The following is a 13,399-nucleotide window of genomic DNA, read 5'->3' as shown; positions in this document are numbered from 1 at the left end:
TCTCCTGGAGGAAGTTCTGAGGCCTCTGCGTTGTGTAACACTGTGCTCTCTTTGTAAGAACACACGGACACAGTAGTTTTGTTCATAGCTCAGATGCAGTTGTACTTCTAAGGATTTAGTTTGTTTTATCTCATAGACATTGCAAACTGTGTAATCAATTGGGTTTTCCTGTTTGCACTGACAACAATACAATAAGCTTAAAGCCCAACTTGGGGACTAATTGTCAAATATGTATGTAACTATATCACATTCATTGTTTATTAGCCTCTCTCCTAACCCTATTTAATGTCCCCACTTTATTGTCGTTTTTAAATTTTTCTTCTACTTTTAACTTATTGGCTTCCTATATTTTATATCCTTTTAAGTCACTTTAAATCTTATTTGAAATAAGAGAGGATTTTTTAAATGTCCTAAGTCACACACACACATCCATGATGTAGATGCCTGATCTACTGTACACCTGAAGCTGAAGAAGCTGAACAATAATGAATGTCAACTACAATTATATATATATATGGTTACAAGAAGGGAGTACAGCATAAGGAATAGAGACAGTGGAAATGTAATGGCTCTGTGTGATGTCAGAGGGTTAGTGGATGGGGGGAGGGGGGTTGTCACTGTGGGAAGGATATAAATGATAAATGTCTATTACATTTTCTGAAACTTTCTGTATCCCTAAGTCAATGTGGATTTCATTGTGCTTTGATAAGAATGAAAGAATGAGACAATCAATATTTTAGTATCATTAGTCCTTGTCAAAAGCCATCTTTTTCGGTATTACCTCACTATGGTACAGACAGTTATGACTGATTTCAGACCTGGGTAACCCCATGGACCTAAAGTAAAATGGGAAGTGGGTGCTGTGGTGGAATTGGATTTCCTCCTTTTTCCTCAAAAGTCAAGGTTTTGCTGACAAAAAAAAAAAATCTAAAATGATACCAGAATTTGGCGTCAGAATACCCACAGCAATGGGAAGTGATTTTATCAAGTTTTTACACGAGTCTCCTAAGCCAGTAGACTTTTCCTGCCTGTATCTCCTTGCACCTACCAATGCCTGCTCCAGTGAGAGAAGGTGGGGTACTTGTTTTGGATCAGTTCTTCCTCTTTTTTAGTATCTTGGTTACATTATTTTTTTCTGAGACTCATTTTTTTTTCCTCTGTAAAATAAAGATAAACCCTATTCTACCTATTTCAACATGAAGCCACAATGAAATATTAGTCAGGGTTCTTTTTGTTGTATGTGACAAAAAGTCCCTCAAACTAGCTAAGTGCAAAAGATAGATGGTGGCGGTGGCGGGATTATTAGAAGTTATTCATATGAAGATTGAACGACCAAACCAGTGCATAAAAGTAGATCTCAGAGAACTCTGGAATCAGAAACTTGAATATCACCAAGACTCTCTTTGTACCTCTCAATTCTGTTCATTCTGCAGGTCAAATTTATTCTTTCTTAAAATAGACCAGCCAGGAATATGGCCACCCACAGCTCCAGTATCTCTGTATTCACAGTGCACAAACTCATAGGGGAACCAAGATTCACTTTCTGTAGTCCCAAACTCAAAAATCCTACAAATGGAATTGATTGGCTAATCATTGAACTCATCAACTGTGACCCAAATTTGGGTAATATAATTGGCCTAGACAAGATGAAGTGCCTATCTTTGAGCCAATCAACACTATCTAAGAGATCTTTAAAAAGATGGCAGCTCCCATTCAAGTCACATAATTAGAATAAAAGAAGTATTTCCCCAAAAAATAAGAAGGTAGAAAATAGTACTCTTGTGGACAGAAGGAAAAAAAGAATAGAGAATACAGAAGATTTTAGGAAATCTGGATTATTAGACAAATACATGGTTTTCAAATCAATCAAGATTCCAAGACTCATATCAAGTACCACCTACTCCAAGAAACCTTTCTGATAATTATTGCCAATTACGAAACCCTTCCCTCAGTGGTCTACACATTATGTTTATGTAAAATATACCTTCCACTAAATTACATTTAATTTTTCATTTGAGTACATACTACATTTAATTGCTTTCTAACAAACTTTTTAAAATTTTGTCATCTCCGCTTCTTCAGTCCCTAGCGATAGAAACTGGCTGTTTCTTGCTGATGTAGTCATAATGATTGGTGCTCATTTATTATCGCTCCCAGGAAAGACATTTGTATTTTAACTGGGTCTCCCACAGGCAATACCTTAGCCCAAAGGAGTGATTATATGTTGGGAATGTGAAACACATAGGACATCTTTGGCAATCTAAACTAGGGCCCAAATGCTATAAAGTCAAGTATAATCCCCACCACAGTCCTATTATCATCATCATCAATTTTGGTCTGTTGATAGACTTACGATAGTGATGCATTCAGGATTTGTTATCCGGAGGTGGGGAAGGGTGGGCAGCATTGCATTGTAGTTAAGCCCATGGACTGTTGCACCAAGCAGACCCGAATTTGGTCTAAATTTTGTCACTTCATTGTGTGACTAAAGTCAAATTACTTTACACCTCTGAACATCAGCTTTCTCACTGTGACGTGGGTATAATAATAGTACCTACCTCAGGTACTGTTTGAGTACTGCTGCTGTTTTGAGGACTAAATGAGATGTCTACAGCCATTAATATTGAAGATGGTACACAGGAAGTGCTCAATAAATGGCAGCATTTTGTTCACATTCTAATTCAAATAATGTGTCCCATTTCCCCACAAACATATATTCATCAAACTAGTTAACACAACTTTTCGTTAGGGAATGCAATAATTATAGCTGAACTCCATGGGGAAAGGGCTACAGAATCACAATAGTATATTCAAACATAGTCCTACATAAACTCTGTGAAATCTTCTGCCAAGACATAGGACTGCGAGAGTGCTATAAAACTTTAGTAAATTTATTAAGGTTGTTTAATTAAGACTTCCTACAAAGTCCCACACAGGCATGTATAAAACACAACTACCCCTGCCCCCAACCACCACTCATGAGCATCGTGGACCACAGCAGACTCTATATGGACAAGAAACTAACCTTTCCTGGGTTGAGCTACTGAAAATTTGTGGTGGTTTTTTATTGTAGAATAACCAAGCCTAACTTGACTAATAAAGGACTTCTTCATTTTTTTCCCCAGAGCCCAATTAAAACTGCCCTTCAGAACTTCCTCTCCCCATGCTCCAGATCTTTACTTGCTGCTTTCTCCATCAAAACACACCTCTCCTACATCTCATGTCATCAGTGAAATAAATTCCTGCTGACATGTTAATGGCTACAGAAGGGTGTAGATGGTATCCTTTCCAGGAAAAATACTTATGTTTTAACTATAGCCAAACAGAACAAAATGTCTTATCCTAAAGGAGTGAATTTTTAACACCATGGAAGTCCAAAGAAAAAGAAATTGGGACATGTAAGACATTTTCTGATCATAATATTAAGAATGTTCCATCATAATTTTTTTATACTTAATAAAGAACTTTTACATTCAGTACTTCATGAGGCAATAATTATTATCCTCATTATAAAAATAAAGAAGCTGGGGCTTAGAAAGTTTAATTTGGTTGCTCAGGGCATATGGCTGATGAATGATAGATTTAAGAATATTTAATCCAGATCTTCTGACTCTAAGCACAGAGTGCATTCATTCGGTGAATATTTTTAGATTAGCTACTATGCGCCAGACACTGTTCTAGGCTTTGGAGATGCAAAAGTCAATGAAAACAGGAAAAGAAATCCTTGCTCTCATTGGAGATTACACTCTAGAGAAAGGAGAAGGGGAGAGATAAACAATAAATAAACAGGCAAATGTATTTTAAGTCAGTTGGCAAGAAGCATAATGAACAAAAATAAATCAGGGTAAAGGGGATAGAGTGTGCTAGAGGGTGGTATTTTATTATTTGCAGGGCAGTCATCGAAGGCCTTTATGAAAAGGTGCATTTCAACAGAGACCGGAAGGAAAGAAGGAAGGAAGGAAGGAAGGAAGGAAGGAAGGAAGGAAGGAAGGAAGGAAGGAAGGAAAGAAGGAAGGAAGGAAGCCATGTGTCTATTTGGGGTAAAACTTTCCAGATGGAGGTGGCAGCAAGTGCAAACCCCTGAGACGGGAGTGTGTCTAATGTTTCTGAAAAACAGCAATGGGCCAATGTGGCTGGAGTAAGAGGGAGATGGGAATGAGAAGTAGGAGATGAAACTAATGAGGGACTAGGAGCAGCTCGGAAAGGGACAAGTGTGCCAGTGCAAGGATTTTGGCCTTTGGAATACGTCAAGCGTAGGGGCAACTGGACATTCTGATAGGAGCCAGTGCTGTAACAATGAATAACAAGTGATAATTAACTAACTTGGAGGCTCCAATTAAGATCATGCTTATAGGGAAACTTATAATCTTAAAACCCATATATTAAAGACAAAAGGCTGAAAAAAAAACCCATAAAAAACAACCGTGATCTAGGCTTACATCTCAAAGTTAGACATGAAATAACACATTAAACCCAAAGAAAGTGGAAGAAAAAAAATGGTAAGAAAGTACTTAAATAAAAAAATTAATCCTTAGTTAGGCAAATCAAAATCAAAGAGAAGGTGCAAATAACCAATATCAGAAATAAAAAGGGGCAACATTATAGACAGATATCTTAGACATTAAAAAAATCATAAGGATACTATTAAAAACATTTACTTCTAAATTTCAAATATTAGAGGAAACAGACAAATTCCTAGAACAATATAACTCACCAGAACTGACAAGGTGCAATAGAAAATTAAAATAATACTGTAATCATAAATAAATTGAACACACACTTTAAAATCTTCCCCTAAAGAAAACTGCAGGTCTCGATAGCATTATTCATGAGTTTTGCCAAGCATTTAAAGAAGAAATCATGTCATCATGCAAATAAACTGGAACATTCACCAATTGGTTTTGAGGCCACTATAGCCTTGATACAAAAAATAAAAATAAAAAATAAAAAACTGACAAGGGTATTGTGAGACAGGAAAGTTACTGACTAACCTCACTCATGAACATTGATGCATTGAACTCAGCAACATATAAAGGGCAATTGAAAATATCACAACCAAGTAGAGTTTATTATAGGAATGTAGGGCTGAGTTAACATTTATAAACTTACACATGTAATTTACCACATTAAAAGAGTCAAGAGGAAAATCATCTGATTTTCCTAAGAAATAAAGAAAAATTTGAGCATTTCTAAGAGGAGGCAATTGTTTATTCATCATATTGTTTCTGTGGTATCAATTGTAATGTCTCCTCTTTTATCTCTAACTTTATGTATTTGAATCCTCTCACTGTTTTTCTGGTAAATCAAGATAACAGTTTGTCTATTTTGTTTATATTTTCGAAAAAACCAACTCATAGTTTCATTGATCTTTCATCTTTTTAGTCTCTATTTCATTTATTCCCAGTCCGATTTTTGTTCTTTCTTTCCTCTGCTAACTTAGGACACAGTTTGTTCTTTTTCTAGCTTCTTGAGGTATAGAGTAAGGTTGTTTATCTGAGATCTTTCTTTTTACTTAATGTAGGCATTTATCACTGTAAACGTCCCTCTTAGAGCTGCTTTTGCTGCACAAGCAACAAAAGAAAAAATAGGTAAATGGAACTTTTTCACAATTTCAAATTTTCGTGCTTCAAAGGATACAATCAAGAAAGTGAAAAGACAATCCACAGAATGGGAGAAAATATGGCAAATCATATGTCTGATAAGGCATTTGTATCTAGAATACATAAATAACTCTTACAGCTCAATAATAGAAAGACAAATAACCCAATTTTAAACATGGGGAAAGGATCTGAATAGACATTTCTCTGTGAGAAGTATTAAATGGCCGATAATCACATGAAAGGATCCTCCATATCGTTAGTCATCAAGGAAACGCAAATCAAAACCACAATGAAAACCCTAACACAGCAAGAATCAAGAAGTCAGGTATAGCAAATGTTAATAAGGATGGAGAGAAATCAGAACACTCACACTGCTGATGAGAATGGCAAAGGGTACAACCACCTGGAGAACAGTCTGGCAGTTCCTCAAATGATTAAGTGTAGAGTCGCCGTATGACCCAGCAATGCCAATTCTAGGTAACTACCCAAGAGAAATTAAAACATATGTCCACACAGAAACTTGCCCACGAATGTCATGGCAGAATTATTCATAGTAGCCACAAGGTGGAAACAACCCGAATGTCCATCAACAAATGGATAAACCAAATGTGATACATCCATACAATGGAATATTATTTGACCGTAAGAAGGAATGAAATACTGATACATGCTACCACCTGGGTGAGGCTCAAAAACATGGTAAGTAAAAGAAGCGAGTTACAAAGACCACATACTTGATGATTCCGTTTATATGAAATGTCCAGAATAGGGAAACCCATAGAAAGTAGGTGAGCGGTTGTTTAGGGTCAGGATGGTGGCTGGGGTGGCAGGAGAGTGAGAGCTAAAAGACACGGGGTTTCATGTCGAGGTGATGAAAAGTTTCTCAAATTGACTGTGGAGATGGTTGCACATATGTGAATGTACGAAAAACTATTGAATTTTACACTTTAAATGGGAGAATTATCTGGGGTGTGAATTATAGTTCAATAAAGTTGTTTTTAAAAGAGAAAAAACATCACATTTCAAAGACAGTACAAAAAAGAATGTACAGTACCTCACCTCATTAAGATATCTTACATTGATTCCATTTTGAGATGATAATATTTTCAATTTGTAAAATGTATTAAAATCAATTTCTTCTGTTTTTCCGCCTGTCTTAATATGACTACTTGAAAATTCAAAATGACGTACATAGCTCACCTTGTATTTCTATCAAACAGTGCTTCTTTTGAGATCTTCAACAAAAGACTTAAACTCTCCAAGCCTCAATTTCCTTATTTGTTATGAGGCAGTTAGAACTCTGACCCCTCAGGGCTGTGGCAAGGATTAAATGGGATAATGGTTGTAGGAACTAGCATATGAATGTTAGCCATTATTCTCAGGGAAACCCCTGAGTATTACTGAGTACAGTAGTCACATCAAATTCTCTAGAAGAAAGTTTGCATTTATTTTACTATTATTATTTAGAACTATTACTTTTAGCACGGAAAATTATTTTTGGAACTGCAAGGGATCTTAGAAACCAAGCATCACCAATTGTCATCTTACAGAATTGCTTAGAGAACACCATGGTTTTTGGAAATTGAATCCAAACATCTGTAGTGAGACTGTGCTCTCCATTTGGCCACAGGCCTGACCACTCCTGATTGCCTTGGCACAGCCTCACATTTGGGTCACCTCCTTGGTGCTGAAGGCATTTGAGGTTGGACCTGGTCTTAAACTGAACCAAGCTCCTCACTCTCCTGCTGAAGAAATTGGGGCCCACGGAAGAGGACACTGAGATGGAAAGTATAGAACGAGAGCTGGAATTCAGTCTGCAGAGAGCCAGGCCAGCACCCGCTCCGTGCACTGCAGCGTCTGGAAGAGGCACACTGACAGAGTGGAAATACAGGCTATCCAGCTCCTGTTCTAACTTGCAACCTTCGGGGGCCTTGGCGAGACTTTGAGTTATTCTTTTGTTTACAGCCACCAGAGTAAATCAGTCATTACTGGAGATTATGATACCTTGAATGGAAAAAATAGTACCTGGAGATCAGTAGTTCCAAATAGCCTGATCTAAGATGCCCCAATTCCAGTTCTGTGTAAATCTGCCAATTAGCCCTCCCTGCAGCGTAGATCATATCCCTTCAATTTCGTTCCTCACATTTGTTTAGCAAACCCAACTTAACACAGCTCAATCATTTGACTCCTAGGGGAAACTCATTGAGAAGAAGATGACGTGGGATAACTAGCCCCATTGTATTGTTGAGGAAACTGGACCTACACGAGGTCAGAAACTGTAGAGCTAAGCAAGGACCCGAAGAGAGTTTCCCAAAGTTTACTCAGTGCATATTCTGTTTTTGCCATATCCAAATACCACTTGCACTTTTCCAGTTTTGTTTGTTTTTAAAACGGGCACTACCATTTTACTGAAGTCAATGGATATTGAGAGGAAACTTTACCTTACATAGAAAACCAGTATCATTTGCCATAAATAGATTAATAAATACAATATAAAACAATGCTAATTAGAAACTGTTTCCTGGATTGCTTTTAAAAGTCCCAATGCCCAGGCCAAACCCCAGACCTATTAAGTCAGAATGCCTCAGAGGAGGAAGGAGACCAGGCATAAGTAATTTTTTAAAGCTCTCCCCAGGAAGTAGCAGTGTGAGCTAAGGGTGAGACCCTTTAGAAGTGATGCTATTGCTTGCTACAGCCTCTGAGCCTGAGGATTGCTCTCCAACAAGTGATGGAGAGGTGTTAAAGACACACTACCCCCAAACTGAGACTTTCTCCTGGATGGCATCAGAAGAACTGAAACAGTAACTTTCAAACAGGGAAAAGTTCTCCTTTGGGATTTGTAACTGGTTAATGAGTTGTTGCTTTGCAAGCTAAAATCACCGTACATGGCACTTGCCCTTTGGAAAACACTGGACCAGATGACCGAAGTTCTCTGGTTTCTATTTCTGTGCCTTTTCCACTCCAATGGCCTACTTCACAGCCGAAGATTTCACAAAGGTGGTTCTGGAGAACCCTTACTCACTTCTGTTCTCCAGCAGGGATTTCAAATGCCGGCACTTACATCACACTTTCAGGCCCATCTTTCTATTTCCAAATGAATCTGTCCAATGGTTCACATTAGAAAATCTTAAGGCAAAACCACATCTCTATCTTCTTTCATTTCCTCTAGAGAAGCCCCTCATTTTTACCCATGTATGTCTGGCCCTGGAGATGGTTTAAGGCAGCTATGCAGCTTTTGGGTCTTAAAAGGAAGTGTTACCAGGGAAGGGAGAAGCAGGAGAGACGGTGCAGAAAGCCACATGACTTGCAGAGGGGCTTCTGCTATTTGGTTTCTCTTTCTCACCTCACCTCTGAGCACACACAAGCACCCAACGACATCCTTTGCTGATCAAGGGAGGAGCCTAGAAGGAAAGTTGGACTTCTGAGTAGGCTCCTCATCTCCAAGACCTAGTTTCTTCTTCTGGCCCGGGCATCCCCACCAGAACAGGGCATCTACCTGTACACACTCAGGTTGGAAGAGCTCCCCCAGAGGAGAGCATGGCCTCAAGAGCAAGCAGCCTGGCTCACTAAACCGAGTTGAGCAAAGTTCCAATCCCTTCACTTCCTACATTTAAAACGTCGAATGCTCAGCAGCCATCGTGAGTAGCCGGCAGCTGGCGAGAGCTGCCAAGAGCTGCTGTGAGTGGCCGACCAATGAATGGCGACCGACTGCCTCAGCCGGGGGGAGCGCAAGGCTTGTAACACCAGCATGGGCCAGGGAGCTGTGTCCTACACAACTAGACTGAGAAACAACGGCTTGAACCGGAGTGGGTAGGGAGGGCGGGTGGAAGAAGGAGGGAAAGAAAATCTGGAATGCTGGCACACTGACTCCAGCCAGACAGCCAGGCCATTTTACTGGCTTGTCAGCTGAACCCTTCTCTCCTGTTGCCCTTAGAGCCTAACTTCCAGCCTTGAGGCCTCCTCCCTATTCTCCACCTCAAACCTGCCCAGCTCCTGCTGTGCGCATAGTCTAAAAAGTTCTTCTGCCCCATCTCCACCTGTCCAAAGCCTACCCATCCTCAAGGCTGACTGCAAATGTCACCTCCTCCATGAAACCTAAGGTGATTCCTCCAGACAAATAATCATGGTAGAATTAATAGTAAGATAATTAACATTAACAGCTAGCGTGTATCGAGTGTTTGCTATGGGCAGGCATCAAGCTAAGCGTTCACATGCATGATCCCAACCAAACCATACACTACTAGACAGTATCTCATTATCCCTGCCCTGCCACTTCCTATCTCTGTTTTTTCTTTCTGTACCTCATTTTCCTCGGACATCCATGGGGATTACAACATGCCTTCTTTATAAGGTCGTTGTAAGGATAAAATAAATTAATGCATATAAAGCATAGGACCTGACACATGGGTTTTGCTCAGTAAGTAGTGTTACGTCTTGTAAAAACAATGAGAGAATCTATTATTTACAAGAAGTAAATAATAATGTGTTAGCATTACCCTCATTTTACAGGTGAGGAAACCAAGGCACAGCGAGCTGGGGGTAAACAGCCCAAGCTCCATGAAAAACTTCTCTCTGGTCTTAACTGGGCTTTGTGTATAGTGCTCAACTATTCTTATCAATTATTTGTGTATCTGCCTGTTGTCATCATTCCAGCTTCGTTCTCCACTTTTTGTTTTTTTTGTTTTTTTTGGTGAACACTAAACTCCAAGAGAGCAGAACTCATTGGTGTCTCCTGGACACTCAGCCCCTGCATTTTCTTACCTCATTGCCTGCCCCCAACTGTCCCTCTTCTCCTTGTCACCATATAGCCCCTTCCTTCAGAGCTCCTGTGACTGCCTCTTCCTTCATGTGACCTACCTCTATCCTCCCAAATGAATGTGGCCTCTCTGTCCTTTAAGTTCCCCCAGCACTTTATTCGGTCTTCTCTCATCCTGTCCTGTTTAACAGCCAACTGAGCACTTGACTTATTCCCCCTGCTAAGCTGTAAAGGAATTCCCTCTCAACCAAATAATACACTAGGCAGTCAATAAAAGTGCGAAGGATGAATGAGTGAATGAATGAGTGAATGAATGTACTTGTGTCGATGTTTCCTTGGCGGTGCTCCCGGGCTCCCGGTGTTTGGTGTCTGCACTGCCCTGAAAGCACTTTGTCCTGAGCACTTTGCAGAGGACGTAACTGCTTATTCGTCATATAGTTCATGTGGACCAAGGAGATATCAAGAGAGGTCATATTCACTATGACTCTTAGTATAGCATTCTCAGCTATTTTATGCCTTGGCAAGCTTTATGCACCCTTTCCAGAGACTGCAGTCAGTCAGTAGAGTCAAATGCAACCCACAGGCATGTTTGTTGTAGTGCTGGCAATATAGCTTTTTAAATCAAATTTGAGATAGAGTTACTTTGGAAGACCGTGTGACAGTTTCTTATAAAACTAAATATACTCCTAGATGGTGATGGAAGGAGAACTGACTCTGGGTGGTGAACACACAATGGGATTTATAGATGATGTAACACAGAATTGTACACCTGAAATCTGTGTAACTTTACTAACAATTGTCACCCCAATAAACTTTAATTAAAAGAAAAACAACAAAAAACCCCACTAAATATTCTCTTACCATACAATCCAGCAATTATGCTCCTTGGTATTTACCCAAAGGAATTGAAAACTTATGTCTACACAAAACCCTGCGCATGGGTGTTTATCACAGTTTTATTCATAATCGCCAAACTTGGAAGCAATCAAGATGTCCTTTAGGATGCAAATGAACAAATAAATTGCTCCATATTCAGACAATATTAGTCAGCAGTAAAAAGATGAAAAGACACAAAGTGAAAGAAGCTAATGTAAAAAGGCTACATACTGTGTGATTCCAACTATATGACGTTGTGGAAAAGACAAAACTATGGAGACAGTGAAAAGATCAGTCAGTGGCCGCCGGGAGCTGGTGGGGACGAAAAGGGTGAATGGCAAAGCACAGAGGATTTTTCAGCGAAGTGAAAATACTCTGTATGATACCACAAGATGAATGCATACATTTGTCCAAACCCACGGAATGTATAACACCAAGAGTGAACCCTAATGTAAAGTATGGATTTCGGATGATAATAATGCGTCCCTGTAGGTTCATCAAATGTACCAATCTAGTGGGTGGGGGGGTTGGTAAGGGGGGGAGTGTGCATATATGGGGGCAGGATGTATATGGGAAATCTCTGCATCTTCCTCTTAATTTTTTTTTTTGCCACTAAAAAAAAAAAAAATGAAATCTTAATTTTTAAAAATTGAATTTGAATGCACTTAAGATGGACCATGACCGCCCTAGTATTCTGATGTCTCCAATGCCATCCATGGCACTCCACTTGTTTACCTTTCCTGCTTGGCTCCTAAAAGTCCCAGATTTTGTCATCCCTGCAAGTTTAGCATAATAAGGGGTCTTTACTTCAAGCCGTGGCTCCAGAAATTTCCAATGGAACAATGAGAGAATCTAAATAAAAACCTATTCAGTTCAAACACATTAATTCCAAGTGAATAGAGAAGAAAATGAGATATGAGCATCTGAAACCATAATTGAGGACTATCTTCATGTGTCAGATTTATGACTAAACGCCCTGAGAGTTCTTGGCCTTTCGGAAATGAGGACTGGGAAATATTTTTATAATTTGTTAAGCAACAGAACTAATTTTGTGCCCAACATTAGTCTAAAGGCTGAAAGATTTACAAGATAAAGAAAAAATAGACATTTTGATTCAAAGAAACTTATAATCTATTTATATAGTCCTGGAGGATTGAAGTTTCAAAATAATAAAATCAACTTCACAGGTACTGCTGAGTATCTGTTCTAAGTCAGGTTCTGTTCACAGAGTACATGACTCCTCTATATGCAATTTGTCCTTCAATCTTCACAACAGCCCTTTGTGGTAGATACTAGAAAAAAACATCCTCCTTTTAACATGAGGAAATTGCAGCAAGGGAAGGTTGAGTACCCTTCCCAACTCCACCTAAACAATAAATAGTAGAGTCAGTATTCAAGCCTCTGGGCTCTTGGAGACCATTCTGTTTCACTATTCCACCTCAAAAGGTAGCATTAGTTTACTTTAAATGTAACACATAGTGAGGAAAGGTGGATGGACCAGTTCAGGTCATCCAAGTTTGAAAGGATATTTAGCTGTTTCCCATCCCCACTCCCAACCTCTGATAGAGCCATGATTGTTTTTGTTTTTTTCTTGTTTGTTTGTTTGTTTTTTAGTTTCAGGTGTACAAAACAGCATGATTAGATATTTACACCCCTCACAAAGTAATAACCCCAACAAATCTACTACCCATCCAACACCGTACATAGCTATTACAATGCCATTGGCTATATTCCCTATGCTGTACCTTACATCCTGTGAATATATACATCCTGTGTGTGTGTGTGTGTGTGTGTATTTCATATGTTTGTAATTATAGTTGACACTGAATATTTTATATTAGTTCCAGGTGAGCCATCTTTTCTGTATAAATTAGCCACTAGAACCCTCTCCCGTGGCATACCATGACAAAAGTCAGTGGATCTAGGAGGGAACTCAAATGGCTACTCCTTGCAAAGAGAACATGAACTGTTCAACATAATGATTACAAGTGTAAAATTTCCAAGGCTAGGATTTCCTCCAAGGAGGTCTCTCTCTCTGGTCATCACCAAGATAAAAGGAGATAGCCTAAGCCAACCTAAGAACTCTTCCTCATTCAGAGTGAAAATCATGCCTGAAGTGTTGACCAATAAGAACACACCCTACCTCGGATTGTGGGTTCTTCAGCTG

The sequence above is a fragment of the Rhinolophus sinicus genome, linkage group LG10 (assembly GCF_036562045.2).
Source record: "Rhinolophus sinicus isolate RSC01 linkage group LG10, ASM3656204v1, whole genome shotgun sequence".
NCBI lineage: Eukaryota > Metazoa > Chordata > Mammalia > Chiroptera > Rhinolophidae > Rhinolophus > Rhinolophus sinicus.
This window is presented reverse-complemented; position numbering follows the sequence as displayed.